The sequence below is a fragment of the Emys orbicularis genome, chromosome 8 (assembly GCF_028017835.1).
Source record: "Emys orbicularis isolate rEmyOrb1 chromosome 8, rEmyOrb1.hap1, whole genome shotgun sequence".
Classification (NCBI taxonomy): Eukaryota; Metazoa; Chordata; order Testudines; family Emydidae; genus Emys; species Emys orbicularis.
In genome coordinates this window covers 24,110,388-24,132,695 of record NC_088690.1, presented here as the reverse complement: position 1 = coordinate 24,132,695, position 22,308 = coordinate 24,110,388, and the positions used below count along the sequence as shown (strand labels likewise).

At 43.1% G+C, this 22,308-nt stretch overlaps 1 protein-coding gene across 1 annotated transcript in view; it reads left to right on the top strand.

The window, feature by feature from the left end:
- Positions 1-22,308, top strand: part of SLC44A5 (solute carrier family 44 member 5) — a 143,873-nt gene that overhangs the window by 28,316 nt on the left and 93,249 nt on the right. The window lies entirely within an intron of this gene.

Below are 22,308 nucleotides of genomic sequence, written 5' to 3'. Positions count from 1 at the left end.
CCTCTCTAGGAGGATACTTCTTTAGTGCTGGCCCTAGACCTCCACTTTTACAAGGAAGACCCTGCAGCTCCACTACTTCAAGACTGGGTCTTTGGATTCAGCACCTCTGTTTCTCACCGTGGTTCCTCCAGCAGTTCCAAATGAGTTAGACTGTCAGAGACTTACCTATTCAGTGACACAGGACCCAGGGCAGCCTTTTCAAAAGAAGACAGCTTTTATTAGCCAACTGGAATACAGTATTTTAAGGCCCTTAGGTTAGACTTGAAAAGCAAGGTTTACATGCATGTCCATGCTCACAACATTACCTGCCTCTCTGACTCAAAGATGTCCAGGATTCCATCTCTCTATCTGCCCATTTGGCCGACACACCAGGGACTTTCAGAGCTAAAAGCGTAAGCTGCTAATGCTCTATAGCTCCTATTTTCTGTGTATTGGCACAGGGGGGGACTTGCAACTCCCAGTCACCAGAGTGTTACATAAGCATGGAGTATTATTTCATTTTCTTGTCCACCTTCTGTTGGAGAACCCTACTCTTCTACTAAGTTACTGAGAATTTTAGGGCCTAGGGAATGTTAACCTAGCATGCTTGCAGCTGTAAATGCCGCCCCCAGCCCTTCCATGCAGCTGTGTCTCCTGTCTGGGGTCTATACAGCCCCACCATGGGGGGCTGGGAGCAGTACAGCTGTGTTGGAGGAGCTGCTGGTGTGGGGCGCTGGCTCCTGGGAGCAGCGGCCTCATGTTCTGCTCCTTTCGCCGCTGCGGTTCCTGGGACCCCTGAAACGTGCAGCCCTGATTAGCTTCCTCTGGCACAAATTCTCACAACAGTGACCCATTTCCATGCAATTGTTTGGCCTGGGCATGAAGGCAAGGGCTCCAGGTAAAAGGCCATGGCTCTTTAATGGTGAATAGAGCCTTAAGTAATGAGTGACAAATGGGTGATAGTTGTGATACAAACTGACATTGTACAACCTGAAATGTCTTTAAAACAGACTTGCTTTACCAGTTGGAACCATCCTAGTGGCCTTCAGTCTGAGTGGTTGAAAGTTATTAGGGTACACCACAGGGCTAATTAGCCAATTGCTTTACAACAGAGATGTGTATGTTGAAGATTAATGATTATTAACACTTTCATTCTGCAGTAGGCATGATTTTGTTCTTTGAGTTGATAGGCAGAAAGAGAGACAGACTGTCCAGGAAATGCTTCACTCCTGAAGAAGCATATGGGGGAACATCCAATAAGCAAGCTCAGAAGGAGTTCTAAGGAAACTCTGTGTATAATCCTTTCCGTAGTTTGTTATTGCAAACACTGTATCATTTCATGTCAAAAGGAATTTTGTAAAATCTGCGCTAACTCTTGATGTTCTTGCTGGCCTTGTGGGATTACTATTCAGTGATCAGCTAAATTACAGTATATTAACTGCCTTAATATACAGTTCTGTGCTTCCTGTGGTGGCAGTATAAAAGGTAGCATGTTAAAAATCTCAGTGGTATCCCATGATGTCTTTAATTTCAGAAGAATTTTAGTGTGGAAACTTTGGAAATTTGGCCACATGGATGAGGCTGGAAACCTATTTGGTCTGATTTTTAAGAGGGCATGGACACAGTGTTAAGTACCCAGCAGCCACCCCAAGAAAGCACTGCCTGCTCCTTGTTTATGCATAAAGTAGCTAGTTGGGTGTGTGATTTGCTGTCATTCATTTTGCCTTGTGACTAAAATGCAGAGGACGACCCAGCATGTTGCACACATATGATTAATGTAAGACAATACAGTGAAATAAGGCTTAGGGGCCTGGGCCAGATTTTGCTACCCTTTTGCACAGCTGGGAGGGGGATCAGCATCCTCCACGGCCACATGCCTGCCTTCCAAAGCCTCCCAGAGATCTCTCCGTGGGGTTGAGATCTGTGCGGAGGGAGTTTCAGAGAGAACATCAGCTCCTGGATGGTCCCCAGGAAAGGGACTATGTCCTCAGGCTGTATTACTTTGCATGTGGAGTCGTGGCGGGGTGATATCTGCGGGCAGCAATGCCTAGGAGGAGTTTCTGAAGCCATGATGCCAGGGAGCCCAGGGGGCTGCTCATGGTATAGAGCTGTCACAGAAGTACAGGACTTCAGTGCAGCTGGCCCCTGGCCTCCTAAAAAGCCTGCTAGATCCTGGAACTTCACCTGGGTTTTTCCTCCCTTACCATTCTTGCAGGTTTTATTGCAGAAAGTGCTATCTGGCCCTCTTAGAGATGCCAAGTACCCTCAGCTGCACCTAGAGTCACTGGGAGCAGCTGGGGTGCTCAGCATTTTTGAAAATCAGGTGCCGAAGTATGGACATAGGAGCCTAATTTTAGGCACCTACATTTGAAAATCCTGGCCAAAATTTGTCAAAATGTACGGCTTGAACCTGAGGGGAACTGAGCACCTGTAACTGCTGATGTGGCAGGCACCTTAAAAATACGAGAGAGAGAGAGAGAGAGAGAGAGAGAATCAGCTCATCCTGAAGTCAGCTGAAGTAGCAGATGGGCAGCATCTCACAGTATCAGGCCCTCTGAATTCAAAGTAAACTCTGTTATGTATGTAATGTATTGCAAAATGTATTACATATAGCCCCTGTACAGAAATGAAAATGAACCTGTGCTGGTTTGTATTTTTGACATGTCTAGTTCCTGCTATATGACTTGCACAAATAATCATTGCAAAATGTTTTTCTGGGGAAACTAGATGAGGCAGAGTATCAGAGGGGTAGCTGTGTTAGTCTGTATCCACAAAAACAACAAGTCCGGTGGCACCTTAAAGACTAACAGATTTATTTGGGCATAAGCTTTCGTGGGTAAAAACCCCACTTCTTCAGATGCATGGAGTGAAAATTACAGATACAGGCATAGAGATACTGGCACATGAAGAGAAAGGAGTTACCTTACAAGTGGAGAACCAGTGCTGACAAGGCCAATTCAGTCAGGGTGGATGTGGTCCACTCCCAATAATTGATGAGGAGGTGTCAATACCGAGAGAGGGAAAATTGCTTTTGTCGTGAGCCAGGCACTCCCAGTCCCTATTCAAGCCCAAATTAATGGTGTTAAGTCTGCAAATGAATTGTTGCTCTGCAGTTTCTCTTTAAAGTCTGTTTTTAAAAGTTTTTTGTTGTTGTTGTTGAAGGATGGCTACTTTTAAATCTGTTATTGAATGTTCAGGGAGATTGAGGTGTTCTTCTACTGGCTTTTGTATGTTACCATTCGTGATGTCTGATTTGTGTCTATTTATTCTTTTGCGTAGAGACTGTCCGGTTTGGCCAATGTACATGGCAGAGAGGCATTGCTGGCACATGATGGCATATATCACATTAGTAGAGGTGCAGGTGAATGAGCCCCTCATGGTGTGGCTGATGTGGTTAGGTCCTGGTCACCACTCTGTGTTTTAGATGAGGCAGCATTGTCATAGGAAGGGGGTAAACAGCTTTAATTATTATTAAAAATTTACCCTTCTACTTTGCTGTTCCATCTGCAGTGTCAGCCAGTTAGATCTTTTAAAAGCATTGCATTCTGGGAGCTTGCATCAAGAGGCATAGGAGAAAGTGCTCAGTGTTGAAAGGAAAACTTAACCTTGATATGTACTGCATTATGTAAATTGCTTGCTTAAAAAATTAAGAGGAGGGGAAAAGTTAGTTTTCACTGTTAGACAGAATTAGCTTGACATTGAACCATTTTGCGTCTGTCTGCATCTGACTATTATTTATAGATGGACAAGTGAATGATGTATAGTTTAGTAGTGTGGAAGAAGAGCTACTACTGTAATCCAATTTAAGATCTGAGAATTTTTAGCAAATATTGTGCACCATTCTACCTTTATTTTGTAAATAATTAAAATATTACACTCCTGAACTAGGGCCTTGATCTTGCAATGAGTTCTACAGGGGCAGACCCTCTGCACCCACACAGATCTCATTGACATCACTTGATCACTAACTGCCATCTTGCCATTTTTGTTAACTAACTTTTTTTTTGCCACATCTTCACAAATCTTGCACATACCATTTGTTGAGCCTAAATGAGTAACATTTCACCCACAACATGCAATGCTATTAAACTGATGTAAAGGCAAACAGTATACAGTACTTCATATCATTATTTTAAAAAGCTCAGTTTATTAATTCTTAATGCATAAACCAACCACAGAGCACAGGGACCTGTGGGAGTATCAGGAAACTACTGAAGTACCTAATTAACCACAGCAGCATTCTCTACAACAATTTTCAATTAACTTTTAAAGCAATAATTCAATGGTACCATTCCATAACAACATATTGTAAATGATCTTATAAAGAATGCATGGTACGGTCTGCCATATAATGAAGTACTGAGGTAAGAAACAAAGACCTCAGACATTCAGTGACTGCATAGATTGAGTGACAAGTAGACTCATGGCTTTTGCACCAAATTACAAACCTCTACTACCATTGGCTCTCTACTACAAACCTCTACTACCATTGGAAAATCTCCACTAGCTCTTTGTAGCAGTAGGGCTGACATCCTTTGTATAGGTTTCAGAGTAGCAGCCGTGTTAGTCTGTATCCGCAAAAAGAACAGGAGTACTTGTGGCACCTTAGAGACTAACTAATTTATTAGAGCATAAGCTTTCGTGGGCTACAGCCCACTTCTTCGGATGCATATAGAGTGAAACATATATTGAGGAGATAGATATATAGATAGATATATACACACACATACAGAGAGCATGAACAGGTGGGAGTTGTCTTACCAATTCTGAGAGGCCAATTAAGTAAGAGAAAAAAACTTTTGAAGTGATAATCAAGATAGCTCAGTACAGACAGTTTGATAAGAAGTGTGAGAATACTTACAAGGGGAGATAAGTATTCTCACACTTCTTATCAAACTGTCTGTACTGAGCTATCTTGATTATCACTTCAAAAGTTTTTTTCTCTTACTTAATTGGCCTCTCAGAGTTGGTAAGACAACTCCCACCTGTTCATGCTCTCTGTATGTGTGTGTATATATCTATCTATATATCTATCTCCTCAATATATGTTTCACTCTATATGCATCCGAAGAAGTGGGCTGTAGCCCACGAAAGCTTATGCTCTAATAAATTAGTTAGTCTCTAAGGGTATGTCTACACTACGAGAGTAGTTCGATTTTACTTAAATCGAATATGTGGAATCGATATTACAAAGTTGAACGTGTGTGTCCACATTAAGGACAGTAATTCGACTTTGTGAGTCCACACTAACGGGGCAAGCATCGACATTGGAAGCGGTGCACTGTGGGCAGCTATCCCACAGTTCCCGCAGTCCCCGCTGCCCATTGGAATTCTGGGTCGAGCCCCCAATGCCTTCTGGGGAAAAAAATGTGTTGAGGGTGCTTTTGGGTAACTGTCGTCATCCAGCCGTCACTCCCACCCTCCCTCCCTGAAAGCGCCGGCGGGAAATCAGTTCGCGCACTTTTCTGGTCAGTGACAGCGCGGACGCCACAGCACTGCGAGCATGGAGCCCGCTGCGACCATCGCTGCAGTTATGGCCGTTGTCAACGCCTCGCAGCTTATCATCCACCTTTCCCAGAGGCAGATGCTGAGAAATCGGGCGAGGAGGCTACGGCAGCGCGGTGAGGACCTGAAGTCTGAGAGTGGCACAGACCTGTCACAAAGCACGGGACCCTGCGCCGAGGACATCATGGTGGCAATGGGTCATGTTGATGTTGTGGAACGGCAATTCTGGGCCCGGGAAACAAGCACGGACTGGTGGGACCGCATAGTGCTGCAGGTCTGGGATGAATCACAGTGGCTGCGAAACTTTCGCATGCGGAAGGGGACTTTCCTGGAACTTTGTGAGTTGCTGTCCCCTGCCCTGAAGCGCAATGACACCCGGATGCGAGCAGCCCTGAGTGTCCAGAAGCGAGTGGCCATAGCCCTCTGGAAGCTTGCAACGCCGGACAGCTACCGGTCAGTCGCGAACCACTTTGGCGTGGGCAAATCTACCGTGGGGGTTGTTGTCATGCAAGTAGCCAACGCAATCGTTGAGGTACTGCTCTCAAAGGTAGTGACCCTGGGAAACGTGCAGGTCATCATAGATAGCTTCGCCGCGATGGGATTCCCAAACTGCGGTGGGGCTATAGATGGAACTCACATCCCTATCCTGGGACCGGACCACCAGGCCAGCCAGTACATCAACCGAAAGGGCTACTTTTCAATGGTGCTGCAAGCACTGGTGGACCATAGGGGACGTTTTACAAACATCAACGTCGGATGGCCGGGCAAGGTTCATGACGCTCGTGTTTTCAGGAACTCTGGTCTGTTTAGACGGCTGCAGGAAGGTATTTACTTCCCGGACCACAAAATAACTCTTGGGGATGTGGAGATGCCTATAGTCATCCTCGGGGACCCAGCCTACCCGCTAATGCCCTGGCTCATGAAGCCCTATACTGGCACCCTGGACAGTGAAAAAGAAGTCTTCAACTACCGGCTGAGCAAGTGCAGAATGGTGGTGGAGTGTGCTTTTGGACGTCTCAAGGGGAGATGGAGAACCTTACTGACTCGCTGAGATCTCAGCGAAACCAATATCCCCATTGTTATTGCAGCTTGCTGTGTGCTCCACAATCTGTGTGAGAGCAAGGGGGAGACCTTTATGGCGGGGTGGGAGGTTGAGGCAAATAGCCTGGCTGCTGATTACGCCCAGCCAGACAGCCGGGCAATTAGAAGAGCCCAGCGGGACGCGCTGTGCATCCGGGAGGCTTTGAAAGCTAGGTTCCTGAGTGAGCAGGGTAACCTGTGACTATTAAGTTTGTTTACAGAGAAGCTGAACCTGCCCCCGTTTCTTTACCCAGTAAATGTTCACTATCCTCTCCAGTTACATACCCCGTTCACCCCGTTCCCCCCCTTCCAACACACGTTTAAAAATAAAATCACTTGAATTTTGTTAATGAACACCGTTTTCTTTATTACTGTTTTCTCGGTAAAGTGTTGAACCTGGGACGCAGACTGTGGTGGGGAGCGGGTGTAGTGTAGTGATGCAAAGGACGCTTCTAAACTCCAGGAATGACAGGCTCCGCAGTGGTGGACTGGTTGTTTCAACGGAGCCTGCCACCCCTCCTGTTCGGGACTCTGTGTGTGGGGGCTATGTGACTTTGTGGCAGGGGGAGGACGGTTACAGATCCCCTGCTGCGTGGCTCTGTGATCCAGGATAAGGACCGCTGCATAAGATCTCTAACCGCCCTCCCCCGCCACAAAGTCACATAGCCCCCCCACACACACAGAACATGAAAACCACCTCCCAGACTGACCAGGGTAACTAGTGACTGCAATGTGTGTGTGCACTGCTGCTGAACCTGCCCCCGCCTCTGTACCCTGGTAAAGGTGACTGTCCTGTCCAATTACCAACCCCCTTCCCCCCCTTCAGACAGACTCTTCTCTAAAAGAACATGATGGAAACAGTAATTAACAGAAACGTATTTTTTATTAGCAACTACACATGAAACTGGGGGATGAAACTGGGACGGGGGCTTGGGTGAGGCGGGAAGGAAAGGACTTATCAAATTTTGGGGAATGAGAGCCTTCTGGTACTTGAGCAGTCTGCAGGGGTGGAGTGAGAGTTTTCACGGACTCTGCCTCCCCTCCTTCTTGGGACTTTGGGTGAGGGGGGTATGGGACTTTGTGGCGGGGGAGGGCGGTTAGAGAGAGACTGCAGCGGGGCTCTGTCCTCCTGTCTCCGGTCCTGCAGAACATCCACAAGGCGCCGGAGCGTGTCCGTTTGCTCCCTCATTAGTCCAAGCAGCGTTTGAGTCGCCTGCTGGTCTTCCTGCTGCCACCTCTCCTCCCGTTCCATGTGTGATCGGTGCATTTGGGACAAGTTCTCCCTCCACTGGGTCTGCTGGGCTGCCTGGGCTCGGGAGCAGCCCATAAGTTCCGAGAACATGTCCTCCCGTGTCCTCTTCTTCCTACGCCTAATCTGCGCTAGCCTCTGGGAGTGTGATGCCAGGCTAGGTCGGGAGACAGTCGCAGCTGTGGGATGGGAAAAAGGGAGTGAATTCCTCAGAAAGATAAATTTAGTTGTGAACAAAGAACATAGTCTTTCTCTGTGAACAAGACCATGCACAGCACCTATCACATGCGCACTCAGGACAAGGTCGAATTTTCGGCCTTCGCATTCAGTGCCTGGGGTCTTGCAGTGCAGATCAGAGAAGCGGGGCAGGACACCGGAATTTGTGTAGCAGGCCGACATGGTAAGCCGTAGACTTGTGGCTGCTTAAAATTTTAATAATAGCACTGGCCTCCTTTCACGTTCAAAGCAATGCCAGTCCCTGCTGCCAGCAATCCGGCAAGCATGAACTCTGCCCCTGTCCCACCCCCTCGTGGCTGTCCCAGGGAAAGATCCCTGTATGCTGCCCCTCTCCCGCCTCCACCGCGTGGCTGTAAACCGCCGGTTACTGTTCTGTAAAGGAACAGGCAAGCAGTCCCAATATAACATTCCCCTACCTAATTCAAAGCAGGTCACCATGAGCGACATCACTCTGATGAGGATTTCAGAGACGGAGAAAGAAAGGATGCTTCGGGAAAGCATGCAAAGACCAGGGCCGTATGCCGCCATGCTCTGCAAGGCAATGATCCCGGAGTACTTGCTTGTCTCCTGGCGCGGAAACGTTTCGTACCACGGAGGACCCAATAAGGCCGCTCTCCCCAGGAACCTGATGCAAAGGCTTTCCAATTACCTCCAGGAGAGCTTCGTGGAGATGTCCCAGGAGGATTTCTGCTCTATCCCCGGACATATAGACCGGATTTTACTGTAGCTGCACTGGCAGGGACTAAACAGTAGAGCGCCTAGGGCAAACCAATCATGCTAAACCGGACATTGTTAGATTTTTTTTCAGTAGTTGCACTGCCAAGGACTGAAACGTGAAGCGTCTAGGGCAAACTAAACATGAAAAACCCATTGTTAATATTGTTAATATTCCTGTTCTGTTAAAAATAAATGTTTACATGTTTAAAACACTTACTGACTGATCCTTCCCCTGATTCTGTGTCCGGGTTAACGCCTGGGGACGGTTGGTAGGGGATCTCTGTAAGGGTGATGAAGAGATCCTGGCTGTCGGGGAAATCAGCGTTGTAAGCGCTGTCGACTGCCTCGTCCTCCTCATCTCCTTCCTCATCTTCCCCGTCCGCTAACATGTCCGAGGAAGCGGCCGTCGACAATATCCCATCCTCAGAGTCCACGGTCAGTGGTGGGGTAGTGGTGGCGGCCGCACCTAGGATGGAATGCAGTGCCTCGTAGAAACGGGATGTCTGGGGCTGGGATCCGGAGCGTCCGTTTGCCTCTTTGGTCTTCTGGTAGCCTTGTCTCAGCTCCTTGATTTTCACGCGGCACTGCGTTGCATCCCGGCTGTATCCTCTCTCTGCCATGGCTTTAGAGATCTTCTGGTAGATCTTTGCATTCCGTCTTTTCGATCGCAGCTCGGAAAGCACGGACTCATCGCCCCACACAGCGATGAGATCCAAGACTTCCCGATCAGTCCATGCTGGGGCCCTCTTTCTATTCTGAGATTGCATGGCCATCTCTGCTGGAGAGCTCTGCATCGTTGCCAGTGCTGCTGAGCTCGCCGCGATGTCCAAACAGGAAATGAGATTCAAACTGCCCAGACAGGAAAAGGAATTCAAATTTTCCCGGGGCTTTTCCTGTGTGGCTGGTCAGAGCATCCGAGCTCGGACTGCTGTCCAGAGCGTCAACAGAGTGGTGCACTGTGGGATAGCTCCCGGAGCTATTACCGTCGATTTCCATCCACACCTAGCCTAATTCGACATGGCCATGTCGAATTTAGCGCTACTCCCCTCGTTGGGGAGGAGTACAGAAGTCGAATTTAAGAGACCTCTATGTCGAACTAAATAGCTTTGTGGTGTGGACGGGTGCAGAGTTAATTCGATGTAACGGTGCTAAATTCGACATAAACTCCTAGTGTAGACCAGGCCTAAGGTGCCACAAGTACTCCTATCCTTTTGTATAAGCACTTGAGCAGATCTGTTTACTTCCAGTAGAGGGAATCAGTGTATATACGTACAGGCCCCACTACATTATTTGTTAATGTGTACTTAAGGGCAACACTTTTTCTAGCCACATGATGGTGTCATTGTGGCTCAAACATCAACAAACCATAAGAAACTAATCATGTTCTAAATAGAAAACAGCAGTTCATTAGGGTTGATTAATAGCTTGCTGGCAAAATTCTAAGCTAGTGTATATCTGTGCTTAGCAATGTCTGTTGTGTGCTTTCTAATATGCCCCTCTGTACTCTAAATTTACTTTGACAGCTGATATAGATGTGTGTTGTATGATAGTCCAATATAGGATTTGTTGAAGCAGACTTTGAGAGAGGCAGTGCAAATGGAGCCAGGCATATATAAAAACTGTAATCATTTGGCTACCCTGCTTCTTTTAATTCCATTCTCTTAAAGCATAGCGAAGAAGCAGGGAAATTGGGCACTTACAGTTGGTATAATGAAGAGCGCTCACTCACAGTGAGATTGGCTCACACGCAGTGGTTAATATTTTAAAATAGGTAAAAAATCAGTGTTCAATAGTAGTTAGATATGCTGGATATGATAAGTAGCTTGATTAGTAAATATTACAATGATGCTTTGTTTTGCAGTGGCAGAGTATGTGGTTTCATATACAGACTGTGTAGAGCTTTATTCACTTGGCCATAGTGAACTACTGGATGAGATTTTTTTGCATCGTTTACCACAGATTCAGGCAACAAGGTTGACCTTATTAAGCAGTCTGTTAACTTTTGTTGCTATATGGTTTAATCTAGCCTTGTTGTGTAAAATTGTCATGGGAATCAACAGTGCTGCCTCTGTGTGTGTGTGTGTGTGTGTGTGTGTGTGTGTGTGTGTGTGTGTGTGTGTGTGTGTGTGTGTGTGTGTGTTTTACAACTGAAATTTCAGAATTGGTGTTTTAATCATATTCACTACAAGTAACACTGAAACTAGATACCAGTCAGGATTGCACATTGGGAATTTACTCTCAAATACTGTACATGGCTAAAGGGAGGTGTGGCTAGATTATTTCATAAAAACAACTTCAAGAATTTAGATTTGACACAACAGCTGCAATTTCACACAACAGCTGCAATTTCTTTTGCTCATTTTCTAATGCAGATATCACAATACCTAGAGTAAACAAACCAGACATGTTGGCACTGGCTGCTGTTCACAGTGCATTTTGTATTGTATTTCACATCTATGGTAACATAATGTGAACATCAACCCATTTTGTGTATTTTTATTTGTTATCTTAGTTATCTTATTTGTTATCTCAGTTAATAGCTGTTGATGGACTTATTTTCCAGGAACTTATTTAATTCCTTTTTGAACCTGTTACAGTTTTGGCCTTCACAACATCCCCTGGCAATGAGTTCCACAGGTTGACTGTGCATTGTATAAAGAAGTACTTCCTTTTGTTTTAAAACTGCTGCCTATTAATTTCATTGGGTGACCCCTGGTGCGTGTGAAGAAAATAACACAAAGAAAAAATGTTCCTCCAGTTCTTAGCCCAGTGACTCAAACCTGATGAATCTATTAGAGAGGACATCCAAAAGTAGCCCCTTCTGGGAAAGCTCCTGAGTCTGTAGCTTTTTGCAGGCATGTTAGTATTCTGGCTTTGCATTTTCCAAAACCTGCTTGCTCTGCCTCCTTTCAGTTACCTTCTTTCCTTTCACACTAAATGGGGAGGATGGGGAGAAGTCATTAAAAGACTGACATTTAGTGTTTTCCCTCCTCATGTGAATAATCACACTGACTTAGGTGGAACTACTTGGATTTGGCCAACCGTGGGTTATGTTTTCTGTCATAATAAAACTGGCTGCAAAAGCACAATTATTTTTCGGAATGTAGTATCTTGTTTTCAGTTAGTAAATAAACAATCAGTCCATTTCACAGAGAGCAGAATGTGGTGCATGCACAAATGCACCCAGACATTTTAGTCTGCTCCCAGATCACAAGTACTAGCATCATGATCTAAGAGCTATTAATGTGGGAACATTTTGTAGGCACTGGAATAAAACATCCAGTTTTGTTTCCAGCATTCTTAGATGCTGTACAGCTAGTTAGATAAATGAGTATTCAGGCCCTACAGTAGATAGGAATTTTAGAAGAAAAGTGGGTGTGTTTTGATGTGTTCATGTGGAAACCAATACCCAAATGTTTTTCTAGCTCACAGCTGGTTCATAGCACTGTTGGTATTTTGAGTTCTGAGAGCAAGGCAAAAAATGTGTGTATTTGTGTGGAGTTTTGAGTAACCATAGTAAACTGTTAGGAGCCATTGCTCTTGTGTGCTTACCTGGAAATAATCCAAACTTTTGTCAAACTTAAAAAAAATAAAAAAGAGGAAGAATCCTTATATCCATATTTGACTTTCATGAATGTACATTGCTCTAAATCCAACTCATGCAAGTGTGTAACCATCCACAAGATTCTCCTTATGAATGGATATCTGGATTTGCAGATATAAAATCTGTAGAAACAGCTTAACTTAACTGTGTGAATAATAATAATTCTAGCTTATTTTTGTAGTTTATTTCAAGCCAAAGAATTCCAGAGTACTGTACAATCTATGGAGCTGATTCTCCTTTTGCTCACACTGGGGTAAGAGCCTGATACAAAGCCTGCTGAAATCAATGGAAAGGGCATAAGTCAGGAGTAATTCCAGTTAAGTCATTGGAATTTCAAAAATGTAAAAGAATTGTGACTCCACAGTCCGAATCCCTCTATTAATACACAAAAGCTTCATTGTGAAGCATTGAGGGTTGCTGCACATATAGTGTACCTAACACACCCCAAAAGCAAAGAAACTAAAATTAAAACACCCAAGAGTACATACTTTCTCCTCCTCCACCCACCTATACCCATCTTAACATTGCCACAGCTACCGTACTGTACACCACTGCCCATGCACCACAACCTTAACTTTGCCCCCCTTTTGCACATCTCCACATACCCTTTAGGAGACAGGTTTTTTGTTTTCCCCCCAACACTAGTATTTGTGGGTGTCCAGTGAAGCAGTTGGTTATGTTAGGAGAGGGTTGCTTAGTTAAAGGGTTCTGTGGAGAAAGGCTGGCAACCCTACAGGGCAGATTTATGTCATGTGCATAGCAGTCCTCCACCCGTTTCCTGGGAAAGAAGGCAGGAGGATTGCTGGTTCTTTCCCAGGCTTCCTCTCCACAGGGAAGCACTTCTCATATCAGCAAGCCACTGGTCCTGCTCTACAGACCTTGTCACTGATCTCCAGTGCCCTGTCTAGACTCCTGTCCACATTCTCCTTCTAGGTTCCTTACAGAGGCCACGGTCTGGGTGCCACGGCACTACATCATGTAACAGCAGAGAGCTAAAAAGAGACAAGTTTTTAAAGTGCGCTTATACAATGCTAGAAGTCTAAATAATAAGATGGGTGAACTAGAGTGCCTTGTATTAAATGAGGATATTGATATAATAGGCATCATAGAAACTTGGTGGAATGAGGATAATCAATGGGACATAGTAATACCAGGGTACAAAATATATTGGAAGGACAGAACAGGTCGTGCTGGCGGGGGAGTGGCACTATATGGGAGAGAAAGCATAGAATCAAATGAAGTAAAAATCTTAAATTAACCAAACTGTACCATAGAATATCTATGGATAGTAATTCCATGCTCGAATAATAAGAATATAGCAGTAGGGATATATTACCGATCACCTGACTGTGAAATGCTCAGGGAGATTACAGAGGCTATTAAAATAAAAAAATAATAATGGGGGATTTCAACTATCCCCATATTGATTGGGTACATGTCACCTCAGGACAGGATGCAGAGATAAAGTTTCTTGACACCTTAAATGACTGCTCCTTGGAGCAGCTAGTCCTGGAACCCACAAGAGGAGAGGCAATTCTTGATTTAGTCCTAAGTGGAGCACAGGATCAGGTCCAAGAGGTGAATATAGCTGGACCGCTTGGTAATAGTGACCATAATATAATTAAATTTAACACCCTTGTGGTGGGGAAAACACCACAGCAGCCCAACACTGTAGCATTTAATTTTAGAAAGGGGAACGACACAAAAATGAGGAGGTTAGTTAAACAGAAATTAAAAGGTACAGCACCAAAAGTAAAATCCCTACAAGCTGCATGGAAACTTTTTAAAGACACTATAATAGAGGCTCAACTTAAATGTATACCGCAAATTTAAAAAACAGAGAACCAAAAAAGTGCCACTGTTGCTAAACAACAAAGTAAGAGAAGCAGTGAGAGGCAAAAAGGCATCCTTTAAAAAGTGGAAATTAAATCTGATTGAGGAAAATAGACAGGAGCATAAACTCTGGCAAATGAAATGTAAAAATATAATTAGGAAGACCAAAAAAGAATTTGAAGAACAGCTAGCCAAAGACTCAAAAAGTAATAGCAATTTTTTTTTTAAGTACATCAGAAGCAGGAAGCCTACTAAACAACCAGTGGGGTCACTGGACGATCGAGATGCTAAAGGAGCACTCAAGGACAATAAGGCCATTACAGAGAAACTAAATGAATTCTGTCAGTCTTCATGGTTGAGGAGGTGAGCGAGAATCCCAAACCTGAGCCATTCTTTTTAGGGGACAAATCTGAGGAACTGTCCCAGATCGAGGTGTCATTAGAGGAGGTTTTGGAACAAACTGATAAACTAAACAGTAATAAGTCACCAGGATCACGTGATATTCACCCAAGAGTTCTGAAGGAACTCAAATGTGAAATTGTAGGACTAATAACTGTAGTCTGTAACCTATCATTTAAATCAGCTTCTGTACCAAATGACTGGAGGATAGCTAATGTGACGCCAATTTTTTAAAAAGGGCTCCAGAGGTGACCCCGGCAATTACAGGCTTCAGTACCGGGCAAACTGGTTGAAACTATAGTAAAGAACAAAATTGTCAGACATGTAGATGAACAAAATTTGTTGGGGAAGAGTCAACATGGTTTTTGTAAAGGGAAATCATGCCTCACCAATCTACTAGAATGCTTTGAGGGGATCAACAAGCATGTGAACAAGGGGGATCCAGTGGATATTTAGATTTTCAGAAAGCCTTTGACAAGGGCCCTCACCAAAGGCTCTTAAGCAAACTAAGCAGTCATGGGATAAGAGGGAAGGTCCTCTCATGGATCGGTAACTGGTTAAAAGATAGGAAACAAAGGGTAGGAATAAATGATCAGTTTTCAGAATGGAGAGAGGTCAATAGTGGTGTCCCCCAGGGGTCTGTTCTGGGCCCAGTCCTATTCAGCATATTCATAAATGATCTGGAAAAAGGGGTAAACAATGAGGTGGCAAAATTTGCAGATGATACAAAACTACTCAAGATAGTTAAGTCCAAGGCAGACTGCAAAGAACTACAAAAGGATCTCTCAAAACTGGGTGACTGGGCAACAAAATGGCAGATGAAATTTAATGTTGATAAATGCAAAGTAATGCACATTGGAAAACATAATTCCATATAAAATGATGGGGTCTAAATTATCTGTTACCACTTAAGAAAGAGATCTTGAAGTCATTGTGGATAGTTCTCTAAAAACATCCACTCAATGTGCAGCGGTACTCAAAAAGCGAACAGAATGTTGGAAATCATTAAGAAAGGGATAGGTAATAAGACAGAAAATATCATATTGCCTCTATATAAATCCATGGCATGCCCACATCTTGAATACTGCATGCAGATGTCGTCGCCCATCTCAAAAAAGATATATTGGACTTGGAAAAGGTTCCGAAAAGGGCAACAAAAATGATTAGGGGTATGGAATGGCTGCCATATGAGGAGAGATTAATAAGAATGGGACTTTTCAGCTTGGAAAAAAGAGGACTAAGGGGGAATATGATAGAGGCCTATAAAATCATGACTGGTATGGAGAAAGTAAATAAGGAAGTGTTATTTACTCCTTCTCATAACACACGAACTAAGGGTCACCAAATGAAATTAATAGGCAGCAGGTTTAAAACAAACAAAAGGAAGTATTTTTTCACACAATGCACAGTCAACCTGTGGAACTCCTTGCCAGAGGATGTTGTGAAGGTCAAGACTATAACAGGGTTCAAAAAAGAACTAGATAAATTCATGGAAGATAGGTCCATTAATGGCTATTAGCCAGGATGGGCAGGGATGGTGTCCCTAGCCTCTGTTTGCCAGAGGTTGGGAATGGGTGACAGGGGATGGATCACTTGATGATTACCTGTTCTGTTCATTCCTTCTGGGGCACCTGGCATTGGCCACTGTCAGAAGACAGGATACTGGGCTAGATGGACCTTGGTATGACCCAGTATGGCCGTTCTTATGTTCTTACTGGGTTTCCTGTCCAGGGTGTGCAGGACCAGGCTTGCCCTTTAAAGTACTGTAAGTGCTGTAGCAAGTCAAAAGCAGGAGAAAATAAAATTAATATTAAGGAAGGCAAATCTTTCCTATGGGCTCAATGCCACCTTTCCTTTGACAGTTTTATTTCTGAAGTTGCCAAGGCCTTAGCCTTAGCCACTACAGAAACAAAAATAGATTTTTTAAAAAAATATTTAAGTATTGACACTTACCTGCTTTTCATGAGGTCTGTGGGATTCCTTTAAGAGTCTTTCCTTTTGGCTCCAAAGAGCTGCATTTGTGGAGCCAGCCAGAGGAGAGGTTTTCAGGTCTACACACTGCTCAAATACATTGTCACTGTTGAATCTGCTAGCCCGCAAGGAGGCGGTGGGAGGGAAGGACGCAGCCCACTGACAGCTGTAGGAGTTATGCATGCAAGGTGAAGACAATAAATGAAACTATGAATTCAAATGTATCCATACCCTCAGGACCATTATCAAATCAGCGTATCTGAATCTCATCTGGTTTTCTGGGACATCAATTCAGTTAATCAGGGCTTCATTTTAATATTCTCCATTAAAGTAGAGTAGTATCCATAGATCATTATCTTCAGGTTTTCAACTATTTTCCCATTCAGCCTCATAGTTATAAATAAAACTTGTTAACTTTTTGTAGCAATTACCACTTGACACATGTCCAGCTGCTCACTAATGTTTGCATACTTCTATTAACCCTGTTGTCATGTCAGAAGTGAAATGTGCACCTTTGGGTACTTTGAGACTAAAAGCAGACAGATGTTCTATGGTGGGGGCTGTGAATCACAAATCTCCATAGGACCCCAAATTAATCCTTGGTATTGCAGGGTATCTCCAACTCCCAGAAGTTAATAGTACTGTCTATTCCTCTGTGTTTGGGGAGTACCTTACGCTTTCTGGGCACTACCATCATATCAATAAATAATTAATATTAATAGAAAAGATATTGCAATTTAAGGTATGGTATTTTCAAGCTGTCTTCCAGAGTTAAAAACAGAGTAATTTTTCAGCTCTAACAGCACCCCTAAAAAAAAGAAACAACCTCCCAAACAACCCCCCCAACATTAATTGCCATATATAAAAACCCTCCACACTTGCAAGTAGTTAACAGCAAAATTTTCTTTCTACATAGATACAATTTTTACTGTATCAAAGCAAGACAACTAGTGAGTGGAATTAATTACTCCAGGAGATCTGAAAGCTTCTACTCTCCAGTTCCCTGGAATTGATGAAAATGAAAATCTTTTGAAATCCACAATAAATTGACATTGGCACTCATCATAGAAATTTTTTCCACCAAATGTATGGGCCGTGCTTAACTGAGAGTCTCATTTTGACTTAAACTAACAAGCCCCATAGCAACAAAAAAGACATCATGGAATTACAGCTGTTACAGAATTTAAAAAAAAATCTGGAAGCTTGTGTGTTAGAGTATGTGTATCTATATAATATAGATTTGCATAGAGTATACATGTGTATGTAATAGCAAGAGAAGCGCACGCGCACACACACATACAGAGATTTGCCCAAGAACAGCAGAATTTGCACCTTTAGTGACCTCCCTTACTCTTTCTTTGCTGGGCATGTCGATACTGATATCTTCCCAAAGACTTCTTATTTTGCCATGTGTTGCCAGTTTTTGTCGCTGATTCTTTTTCTAGTTTGATAGCGGCTCCATAGTACTAGTTGTAAGTCTGTTGCTCTTATGTAGTAAGCCTGACTTTGATCCCCACTCTCATTTTCTCAGATGAACTCTCATTTGATGTTTTTCCCCTATAAATATGGTACAACTTAATAAGAGCTTTAAGAGAGCTTCCCTTTACTCTGTGACATTTATAGCCCCAGACTGGTCTGGAGTAGGTAGGTGGAGCAGTGGGTGATATCATTTTTCTATTAGCAGAAAGCCCTGCCTCCTTTGTAAGTTTCCATTCCTACTGGAGGAGCCTATGCCAGTCCAAGCAGCTTTATTTTTAAACCTGGTTGAATAGTACTTTTGTGGATTAAGCCTACTGGGGAAACTGCTTCCAGCACAGAAGTCTGCAGTTAATACCCCTCTTAGACATAGCTTGCTAAACTGATCAGGAAGCAGTAATATGGCTAGGGAAGAAGAAAACTACTACGGAAAACATGGTAATTTACCTACCTCCTTGTGTTCTCAAAAAATGAAATGCTTCATAAGGGCTCTAGCCAATGCCCTTTGAAGTCAACTGCAGTCTTTCCATTGACTTCAGTGGGTTTTGGATCAGGCCCTAAGTGGCTTTAGCTAACTTCCTCCATTATTTGCAAAATCATGTAATCTTTTCCAGTATGGAGCTTGCAGCTACAATTAATGGCAGATAGAAGGTAGAATTTGTATAAATATAACTGATTTTCATTTTAGACAAATGATTTAACTTAAAAAATCACTGCAGTGTAATAAAGTGTGACAGAAGTAATTTTGTTTATTATTTAGACTTTTTTTTAGAGTTGGAATTGGGAAGTTAAATCTCATTTGACGTATTTATTGTAATGGAACAATAATTCAACCTAAAATTCCTATTATAAAATAGTCTATGAAATAGATCTGTCTAGTCTGTGAAGAGTGATTATCATCTCCATTTTTAATTCCAGCAAGAAAATGACTGTAATTATTCCACACCAGTGGCTACTTCCCCTATGCCTCCCAAACTCTTAAAGGTTTTAATCAGCTTTCAGAATTAAATGTTTTGTTTTTGTTTTCAAAATGTTGCTGATATGACACTTAGCAACTGAGCTGTATTTTTTTTTTTTTTTTTTAAGAAGGAGTTACCTAGAACAACAACAACAAACCCCTTCCTGCGTCTACTCTCTCTATTCCTTCTTTAGAGACAACTTCAGTAATTGGGGAGAGGTTTTGATGTGTAACTTGGAGAAGGAGAGTGAGAACAAGCAGTGTGGGCCCATGGTTAGTTGTTATGTGAAACTATAATCACAGATATATGTGTGTTTCAGTGAAGAAATTGCTATAATGCTGAAGCGTACTTTTGTCAAGGAATTTGATTGTGTGTTTGGCTTTTAATGTATTTAGTGTTTCTTATGTAAACAGTTATATTCCATAATGGGTTTGTGGCAAAGTTTAGAAAAAGAAAAACAAGCCAGGCTGAGCGCTGATGTACTGCTCTGTGCCCCAATAAGCATGGTGACTTTGGTGGTGAGCTGTAGTCCTTGGAAGAAATTTGCAGTAGTGCGGTGGCTTTCTTTTTGTTAATCCTGTCACTGTCGGATAACATTCCCCAGTTGGTTTGATTGCTGGAGAAGAAAATCTCCATTTGAGTTAGAGATCATATTCTGGAGCACTTTGTCTATTTTTATCCTCTTGCCTATAAATTAGAAGGTATTGACTTTCATTGTAGAAGTATTGTGGAGTTCACTTACACTCAGATGTGATCCACAAATGTATATATCTTCCAAGGTGCATTTTCTTTGCACCAAATCAGAATCTATGCAGGTATGCTGTAGCTAATCCAACTGAAGTCTATTACCATGTGGGTGTACTGTTAATAGAGATGATCTTGTTTGTAGAAAGTAGCCCACTTGCTGGTACACATTGTATTGTATCTTGCTCCACTGGTTATGCTATCAAACCGTTCCATTGAATACAGACATCCTGAGAGCACAGGAAATTGCCCCTATTAACAAGCTTCATCAGTACAATGTAGGCCAAATGGAGGAATGTCTATAAGCAAAGTAAATCCCTACTGGAAATTCATTATGCCTTTGAAAACCTGGCCTGCTCCTATTTTCAGGGGCTGAGAAATCTTGCCTGCCTGCCTGATAGGTGGGGATGGGTGGGAGAACAGACCTGTTAAATATATTTATTAAGGGCTAGATCTTGGCTGATGTGTCAGTACAGAGGAGGAAGGGAGAGAAAGGCCTCATTTCCCATGCAAACACCCAACATCTGGGTTCCAGCTGCTGGGAGAGACAGAGCAAGGGTTGATCACCTGGTACCCTACCCCAAGAGGTGGGTGGGGATTGGGCAGCTCCTAGTGGGCGGGGGGAGGAGGGTGAGTAATCTGTACCTAGTAAAGCAGGGGGTACAGATTTTCCCCTTTCTAAGTCCCATTTCCTTTTGCTGGGATGCTCTTGGGTAGTGGGTGGTGGACACTGCCCTTTACACAGGGCAATAAACTCGGTCTAGTATCCTGTAGGTAGTAAGCCACAGTGTGCTGGTATGTAGTAAAGTTACAGGTTCTAAATCATACCATAAAGAAGTTATTTTTTTAAATGTTTAATCTATGGAAGGCCTTACGCTGCAAACTGAGGCAATACAGAGTGCAGGCCTCTCCACAGCACAAGTTATCAGGTTTCTTCTCAATTTGCCCTTACCTTCTGTTCTGGGCTCACTCTTGGTTTAAGTGGCTTGCGTGTGACAACATAACCTGTGTCCTGTACTCGCTAGCAGTAATACTACTTACACAGCGACTCCGGAGCTATAAGCTGCCAAAGTTCTTTTGTGGTAAAAATTATATTTTAGGGGCTTACTGAGGGGGAAGAGAACAAACAGAGTCATGGGGTCTGCTGTGTTTATTGTACTGGGCCTGTGAATATTTTGATAAGGTTTTTCTGATATGAGGCTTGAGACCAAAGTCTGAATTTCGTTAATGAGTAAAGACAGCTTTTAAAATATATTTCTTTGAGCTCCTCTCTAACCATGGCCCTTTGTATTTAGCTTTTATTTTGTTAAAATTTCCCAAGAACTTGACAGTGTTTATTACAAAAAATAAAATTAACTTCACAGTTTCCAGGGTAAATATTGGGGGACAGAAGGACAGAAAAAAGCAACAAATAGAGAAAAATAAGAGTATTGAAAGTCAAAGCAGGTTAATTCTGGGCTTTATTTCATGAACTGTGCATTAACGGTACATATACGTATGCATATGCATCTGTATCTTTCACTACATTGCTTTACTTAAACAGACAGCCTTGCATTTATACTTGGACTAATGTATTATTAACATAAAGACATCTACCTAAAGTAATGGATTGGATTTTCTTAGTATAATTAGTGCTTTTCAGGTACTTGACTGGTTCAAAATTGTGTGGAAATTGGTAAAATCTGAATAATACTATTTGTAAAACCTGGGGACTTTTTGGTAAAAATGAAAACGAAGGGCCTTATTTTTAGTCTAACTGCACCAAAATGGGCACAACAGGTTTGTCTTGTCACATAGGCTCTCCTCCTTCACCTGGAGAATTCCCTCGCAAAACTTCCTTATTTGTTGCTTCTCTTCACTAGCCAGGGACATCTCCTTGGGAACAGTGTGCTGCATATTGTCCCTGCAACATAGTTAAGCCGACCTAAGTCCTAGCTGCCACCTCTTGGGGAGATGGCTTAATCACAGTGATGGGAGAACCTCTCCTGTCAGCATAGATAATTTCTATACTGAAGCACTGACATTAAACTGATGGTTTCTAATTCAGCTTTGGTTGTACAGCATTGCGGGATGCTCAGTGAATAATGTTCTGTACAGCAGAATTGTAGTAGCAGCTTGCAGTGCAGTGCTCCCCATAGTCAACAGAAATATACGAGACACTCACATTGACACAGTGCTGTATCTGTAACTTGGCATGTCAGTGGGTTTGTTATAACACGTGACTGGGCTCACAGTGTTGAGCACATGTTCTGATGAATAATGAATATTGCCTATATGCAGCAGATATTTTTTTCAAACTTGAACATTTTGACTAATAAAAAGCTAAACGAGCAGATGGTGTCAGTCCATGCTAGGCCAGATTTCCCCTCCACAAGATTTATAGAGAATGGTGGGAACCAGCTAATATTTTTGACATCCAGCCCAAGACTGGGGGAAACTTTGGAAAGGGGGGGAAAAAGGTTAAATAGTACATTTCATTGTTGTTGCCCCTTTGCCAAGACAAAGCACGTTTGGGAGCTTTGTTGGTCAGGTGCCCGTTTAGAGCAGAAGTTGGT